The sequence below is a fragment of the Lemur catta genome, chromosome 1 (genome assembly GCF_020740605.2).
Source record: "Lemur catta isolate mLemCat1 chromosome 1, mLemCat1.pri, whole genome shotgun sequence".
In the NCBI taxonomy this organism is placed as follows: Eukaryota; Metazoa; Chordata; class Mammalia; order Primates; family Lemuridae; genus Lemur; species Lemur catta.
Window position 1 is genome coordinate 186,428,902 of NC_059128.1, and position 8,215 is coordinate 186,437,116.

Here is an 8,215-nt window from a genome sequence, read left to right on the forward strand (position 1 = left end):
GGCAATGCTGCTGTACTCATCTGAAAAATGAAACACTCATGCCCCTGGTCAACTTTCCTTCCGTTGTTAAGGAAATCATTTTCAACGCTCCAAGAGTTTCCAAATCAACACTTTCATAGGCAGCTGTTGTTAAACCCTTTCGTTGAGTCTCTCAAACTTCCTCTTCTATCTTCGTAATCCAGACAGCTTTACTTTTGAGGTTTGCTACATGGACTGCCACTGTTGTTCCTTTCCCTGCTGCTGGAAGAAAATGTTACAAATGGGTAATTGAAGTACTTGGAGGACTGCTTTTAGGATGGGGTCAGACAAAAATGCCCACCAGTCTCATCAGCCGCTCACCCCTGCCAAGGGCTGTGACTCACAGCTAGGACTGCCCTCCCAGAGACCATCTGTGAGATGACACAGCTCTAACATTCCTGCCACCACACTTCCTACACTGCCATTTGCATACTGTGTCCCCTTTGTGCATCCTCCACACAGTAGGGGTTCTGTCCAGAGCTGTCTGAGGCACACAAGGTCTAAACGGGGTGCTGCTGGAAACTGAGCAAAGTAATGGGGATTCAGAACATGAACAAAGGGCTGGAATGTGCTGTTAAGAAAATGCCTGGCTCCGTCTAGCTTTAATCAGTTTTGTTTCAGGTTATTACTATCCAAGACTTTGTGTCAGAGATTAAAGAGAAATAAAGTGCTAGGAGTCAGGAAATTGAATTTCAACCTCCTCCCATTTCTCCATGATTGTCATCTCTTAAATGTTCCCATTTATTTCTTGCATGAGTCACTTAGGCCGACTCATCACAGCTCTTAGGTAGAAATTGGTCCCTAGTTGTTCCTCATATATACGATTTATCTCTTCTAGCTAGACTCCAAGCTACTCCCCCAAAGGCCCAGGGCTGCATAATTCCCACAAGGCCTCCTACCTAGGGCTGGACATAGAGCAGCTGTTTAATAAGTATTTAATGGCCATGTCCTGCTGCGTCAGCATCACAGTTCTAGACTCATTTTGTGTTAAAGTCAGATCTTGCCTTGCAGGTCCTCACTGTATTCATGAGAAGGCAAAAGGGCAAAGAGGAATGATCACCCAAGGTTTATACCTGGTGAATGACAGAACCAGGGCTCAATCCTAGGTCTTCTGAAACTATATCCAGCCCTCACTAACTCTTCTGTCTATCACAGGATGGAGACAGAAAATATTATGCTAAAGACCTTTTGGTTAAAGTCAGTGAAGAGTGAAGTAGTATTAACTCATTATCAATTTTTTAAAAGAACAATTTAATTGTTCTATTATTTTTTATTACATGAGTTATACAAATATTTTCATACATTTATGTAATTGTAAAAGTCTAACATTTTTTCTAGCAAGAATACAATCATAACCAATTATTTCATCAAAATAAAAATAGGTTCCTTTTTAACTGAAGAAAAAAAAGTAGGAGGCAAATTAAAGCCTAGTAAATGAGATAAATTTCTGTGATGTAAGGCCTTATTGTTCTATCAACTCAAAGCGGAGTTTGAACTTTCTCAGTTACATACATGTTCATGTTCAAAGATTATGCTGTTGCGGGATATCAGTACACATTCCTTTTGTGTCTACTGGGTGCACAGCATGGTTCTGGCTGGCTTTCTAGTTTTGCCATCAATTAGTTATGGGACCACAGGTACATATTAAAGGACCCAACATTTTTGAATGCCAACCATGTGCGCAGAGCCTTGAGACACTTTACATGTTATTACATTGAACCCTCATGACCTGATTAACAAATGAAGACTCAGTAAAAGGTCATTAACTTACTCAAAATCACACAGCTAATAAATGGCAAAGTTGGGACTTGGATTGAATATTAGTGACTCCAAAGCCCATATTTTTCCTGCTATACCAGAGTTTCTCAATCTTAATCCGTTAGTATCACCCAAGGAGCTTTTATATCATACTGATGTCTCAGATCAATTATATCAGAGTATCTGAGGACAGAGTCTAGATTTTTAAAAATCTCCCTAAGCAATTATAATACGCAATCGGGGTTAAGAACCACTATATTAGGTGTGCTGAGCCTCACTTTCTTCAGTTGTAAAATGAGAAGTTTAAATGGACATCTGTAAGGTTCTTTCCACTTCTATAATCACCAGAACTGTGATGACTCTGGGGCCAGTTGCTGCTCAAGAAGCCCCAATTTGCACTAGGAGTAAGCAGTTGTCACCCATACTGCCAGATATGCTCCCAGCTTTCTTCTTAAGTGTGGCCTATAAGTGAAGCTGTTTAAACATCCAGGGATGAGACTCTAAAGCATACAATTATTTCATATATATATATAAATATATATACATATATATACATATATATGAAATCAGAACAAGGCCTTAAAACTCTAGAAAGATTCCCCATGCCACTCTTCTGTCTTCCTTTCCAGGTATCAATCATGGCTATTTGGTGACATCTCTAGTGCTCCAAACTATTTTAGTGCTACTCCTCTATCATTATAACATCAAAAAGTCGTTTGAAAAATACTCGTAACATTTGACCCATAATTCCTTTTCTAGAAATCTATTCTAAGGGGGTAAACTGAAAACAAAAAAAAAAACTTTAGGAGGAAAGATGTTCATTGCAGTATTATGTATTATAGTAGAGAATTGGAAATGACTCATGTCTAACAGTAGGGGAATGATTTAATAAAATACGAGGTAGCCTAACAAACGGAAAAATGGCCATTATGAATGATATTTACATATAAAGTTTTAAATAATGTGGAAAAATATTAACACTTATGTTATAATATGGAAAGAAAAATGTAGGGACACAAATTACAGAGTTAATCTATGAGTTAAATTATACAGAGTAATCTCAACTATGTACTGATTTTTTTTTAATCCTATAATTTGGGCTGGGCATGGTGGCTCACGCCTGTAATCCTAACACTCTGGGAGGCCGAGGCGGGAGGATCGCTCAAGGTCAGGAGTTCAAGACCAAGACCAGCCTGACCAAGAGTGAGACCCTGTCTCTACTAAAAATAGAAATAAATTAGCTGGACAACTAAAAATATATAGAAAAAATTAGCTGGGCATGGTGGTGCATGCCTGTATTCCCAACTACGGAAGGCTGAGGCAGAAGGATTGTTTGAGCCCAGGAGTTTGAGGTTGCTATGAGCTAGGCTGATACCACGGCACTCTAGTCTTGGCAACAGAGCAAGACTCTGCCTCAAAAAAAAAAAGGCTAAATTCTATAATTTGGAAGACGGTGTTGATTAATTTCCAAAATACACTTCAGAGTCCCACCTTCCACATAACTCCCTTACTCATAGCCTTTTGGTTTTTCAGACAAAATTTAAGAGCCCACATAAAGCTAGACGTATTGATAACCCTTCAGTGCACCCAAAAGCAGTATTCATTTCAATCCCTTACAAAGACTATGTTTTATAGACTTTGCTTCTCCCTACACATTTGTCTTATGGCTCAGTGGTAAAGTGGCTGTAGAGACACACATTAGGGGGTAAGTGGAAAAGGGAAACAAAGGGGAAACAAAGTCACATGGATGCAAGGAGGGGTAGGGAACACCACTTCCACTTTCCTTTGTCTTTTCTTTAAAAAAAAAAAAAAGGTAGGGACGTGATTGGTTGGAAGGGTAGAGAACAAACCCCAGAAGAGCAAGCTCCAGAGGTGGGTTGTGGGAACAGTCCCCACAGAAGTGAGAAGGGGAGAGGTCAGGGCAACGCTTGTGGCACCAAGTTGCTCAGGAGTTTCTGTCGGCCCAGCTCAGAGTCATCCTCATCCACATTCCCCAGCAGTTTGATGGCTTCGTGGCCCACAGCTTGCTTGAGGGAGTCTGTGATGAAGACACCTTTAAGTGCCTCTACTAAGGAGCCATTGATGTAGTCGCACCAGAATGCGTCGAGGTCGGTGAGCTGACAGAACTTGATGCCGCAGAAGATGGAGCCCAAGTCCCGGGACTTGAGGATGGTGTTGGCCTGGTCAAAGCACTCAAACTGGCGCTCAGGTGGCTCATCCTTATCAGAGAAGACGCTGCCCTGCAGAGCAGTCTCGTGCAGGCAGTATTCAGCCCGAGCCCGCAGTCTGATGTCACATGTTTGCTTTGCCTTGGGATCTGGGGTCACTGACTTCCGGCGTTTCCGATGGCTCCCAGGCGTCGCCGTCCCTCGGGCTGGCCGCCTGCCACACATCCGAGGGCCGGAAGCGGGGCAGCGCACCACCGGAGAGCGAGGAGGCGCTGCTTTGGGAGTCTGGGGAGGCCTCGGTTCCGGATCACTGAGGGCTCTGGGGGTCACATAGCGAATCGATGTCTCCTCCAGATACTTGTCTACAAGATCAGGGCACACAGCCCGCCTCTCCTTGAGTGTGATGTAGGGCAGCAGGTCATGGCGAGCGATGACGCTCAGCTGCTGCAGCACCTGGCGAAAGTCACTCATCGCAGCAGCCCTGGCGCTCCAGCGCCAAGAAGAAGTCCATTTCGGACGCGTCCACGCTCCTGCTCATCAGTGGCATCAAGAAAGAGGAAAAAAAGCACGCGCACATCTCTGTGTGTCAGAGGGGTGCCCACGATGTCAAACATGCGGTGCAGGCTGTACAGCCCGCGCTCCTGCTCAGCATGTTCTTCCGGCCACACCTGGCTTGCCCGCCGCCTTAGGCCCGCCATGCTGGGAGCCCGGGTACGCAGTACTTTCCAGAATTTCTGCTCAGCCCCTGCAATTCCGACCGTGCCTCACCTCAGGGTCCGCGCCGCCCGCGTCGGATCCCTCCGCCCCGCTCTCCGGCCCTGTGCCAAGCACCGCACGGGACTCCAGCCGCTTCCGCCGCCGCGGGCGTGGGGGACTACTTATTTTTATGCATAGAAGAAAGAAGGAAAATAATATTATGCAAAGGTTAAAATACCTGAAATTTAGAAAATTTAGAATTGGGTCAAAACACCCGAAGTGTTTTTCGCCATCAATTCGATTTTAAATGTTTGAAGAACAGAATATGGAGATGGTTCTGAAGCAGGCCCTGTCCAGAGACATTCCGTACATGGTTCTGGGCCTCTGGGCTGTACACACACGGATGAGGGACTGACAGACAGCAAAGCACAAACATGAAGCCACAAGTCAACTGACGTTTCTAGGAGTGAGGAGCAAAGATAAATGTAAAATTAGATGCTACGTATTGTAAGAGGTTTTTAAAAAGACAAATAAAAAAATTAAAATTAGTCAAGATAAGGGAGGGGTAGCCAAGAAAACCTAGTGGCAGGGTCAATCCTACTTTAATCTAGGAAGGAGTCAGGAAGCGTTAGGTGGATAGCCAGGGATCCCGGGTCTCCTAGGGACAAAAGTGCGTGCTCTGCCCCCATCGTAATCATGCCCGCCCTAAACTCCCGAGGACGGCCACACCTGGGGAGGAGGGAATGCCCTACGAATCTGCCAGTCAACTTCGTGGCCAGCTGCAAAAGAAGGCAGAGGATTCTCTCGCCCACAGGTAGGTGCCACAGAATCCAGAAATTGGCCTAGAATAAAGTGCAAGTGTAGGTAACGCTCAGGTCATGTGACGTGCAACTGTCCAATGAAAGGGGCTCCATGGTGACCTCTGACCCACAAGGGAGGCCCCAATTGGGCACTAAGAAATAAGAGCAGCCCATAACCAAGTCCTTTTTTGTGTGTGTACCATTCCTTTTGCTTTCTCTTCGGTGTGGCAATGGGTCTGGTCGTCATCTGTGGTGTATGTGTCATGCTCTGTAAGCCTATATCTTGCTCCTACCGGATAATCCTATTTTCCTCTCAATAAACCTTACCTTTGTGCTTCCCTAACTCCGGCGGGTCTGGTCATTCTTCGCCATGGGCAGGCCGAGAACCGACATTTTCAGACTAAAACCTGACAGAAATAAATGGGCTTCACAAATGAGTTACTAACAACCACGGTTGCCACTTTCAAAATATGTCCGTATTGTTGTTTCTCAGGATCCCCAAAACCCTCTGAGGGTGGGTGGGAAGGTTAGTGCTGGTGTTGTGCCAGTTCCATTTTACAGAGGAGAAAACGAATCCCGAGAAGGCAGAGAGCGCCGCGCGCGGTGTCACGGCGGCGGCGGCAGCGTCCCCAGGCCCAAGGCTGCTCTGCTGTCTGCAGCTGCCGGCCAGGGACCTTCTGCCGGAATGCGGGGGAGGCCCACGGCCGGCCGATGCTTTGTACCAGGTGGCTGTCCTGCTCCCCGGGTGCCTTGGGGGCTGTCAGCGTGGGAAGCAAGGGAGAGACCCGCAGGCGGAATCGGGCATGTGGCCGCCCCAGACCCTGGGACGCGGGGCGGGTTCTCCCGGGGACACGGTCCCTCCACCCTCCCTCGCGGTCCGCTTCCCCTTCCGTCCCTCCCCAAAGCCGCAGCAGGAAGGGGCCGAGAGGGCTCTGGGTCCCAGGCGTGTCACCGGCCGCCGGGCTCACAGTGACCCCTGTGGCCAGCGCGGGCCGTGTGAGCGCCCACGCCCCAGGCGCTCCCCCGCGTCTGTGGCCGCAGAGCCCGCCTCAGCCCCGGGGCTCACGCGCGGCCCACCCGCCATCCCCGTGCTCCTCGGACGGCTGCTCCTGTGTGTGCTTCGGTGTCTGGTTTTCCCTGTTTGGCAGATTGAACCTTGTACTTTGGCAAATAATAAGTGTTTGCTCAGCACTCCAAGCGGCCCGGGAGGACGCAGGTGGTGGATTGCGGGCTTGCGGGTGTGAGAGGTCGGGCCCTGCAGTCAGGAGCCCTACAGCCCCCTGGGGATTCGGGGGGCCTGGGCTGGACCCCAGGACCCTGCCCTCGACTCTGAAGGGAACCTGACGCTTCTTTCCGGCAAGTTTTATAGTGAAGGGTGTCCTGGTACACAATTCAGTGACTAGTAAATTTTGGCCCTCTGAAAGCTCTCTTTACCCTTAAGAAGGACTTAAATACGTTGAATGAGGATAATGATAATAAGTAAATTTAGGAAAGGTGTGGTAATTCCTTGGTTCTTAGCTTCTGTCTCACCCTGCTTCTTTTAAATTCAAAACAGTTTCTCTTTTTGTTGTTAAATGGGATTTTTTTTTAAACTTCAGAAACCAAAGCAAACTATTCCAGCTTTTTTCCGAAATAGAACTTAATCTACAATTGAGGTTTTTGTTTTTCTAGACTTGAGAATCTATTTGGAATTTGCACAATAATGCGTTTCACTTCAACATCTTCTATCCAAACAGAAGCACAAAATTGTACTTGCCTTTCCTTCCACAGAGTGCATTTCAAATATCTTACGTACACAGCTTGTTCAAGTTAAGCGTAGTTTTGTTAAAGAGCTATTAAATGGTGCTAAAATTTATCTTTACTTAGAGATTACTGTGCAGTTCTCTAAACTTTCCCTCCTTAGAATCATACTGGTCTCTTCCTAGATTGGATTACTCTAGTACTGAATAGAGATGCTTGCTCAGATCATTTAACATTATGCCCCTAAGCTTTTATCCCATGTCATTTTAATAAATGGTCAGGTGAAGAACAACTTATATTCTCTGTAAAACTGCCATAGACATTCATTATGTTGCTTAATGTAAAAAATCCTTGCAAATAATTTCCTCTTGGACTTTAGTACTAGGAAAAAGTTTCGCTATGCTTTCTTTAATGAAAGCTACGAATTCATGGGACCATTCTTTTTGCCTACACTACCAGGAATCTCGGAATTTAATTTTCTACTCAGTTTCAAGAATCCCCCTTAGTCTAGGTTTTGTAGCATAGTTCCTGTCGTATATCTCCCTTCCTCTCACTCAACACCAGATTTTTCTTTCTCTAAGTTATTTATTCTGTCTTTGTTTTAAGGTGCCTGTATCTTCTTTTGTGATTACCCTCGAAACTTCCCAGAAATGGGGAGATATAAAAATTAGTTATTCTAGATTGCCTCAAAATGTTCTTTCAATCTGCTTTAAAGAACATGTGTAGTCAGCCTTGGTTTTGGCATTTGTTTGGGTGCCATTCACTTGCAAGGTGCCTCACCAAAGGCCTACCTACAGTTGTATACAGTCCCAGCCAGTGAGGCCCTGCCCCTCTCTCTTCAAGAAAAGATTTCTAGTCTCATGCATCACTGCTTTATGAGTCACTCAGAAGCTTCAGTACTTTTCTTTATTAATAACAACTGACTTACACACTGTGCAGTTGTGAGGGAGCCACTCACCGAATCCAGACCCCCAACACAGTGCAGGTGCTCTGGGATGTGCTAGGGCACCATAGCTCATGATCGGTTCTTATTTT

At 45.9% G+C, this 8,215-nt stretch overlaps 1 pseudogene; it reads right to left on the reverse strand.

Annotated features, from left to right (window-relative positions):
* Positions 1-3,140: 3,140 nt before the first annotated feature.
* On the reverse strand, positions 3,141-6,570 carry LOC123641507 (annotated as a pseudogene).
* Between the last annotated feature and the right edge of the window lie 1,645 nt (positions 6,571-8,215).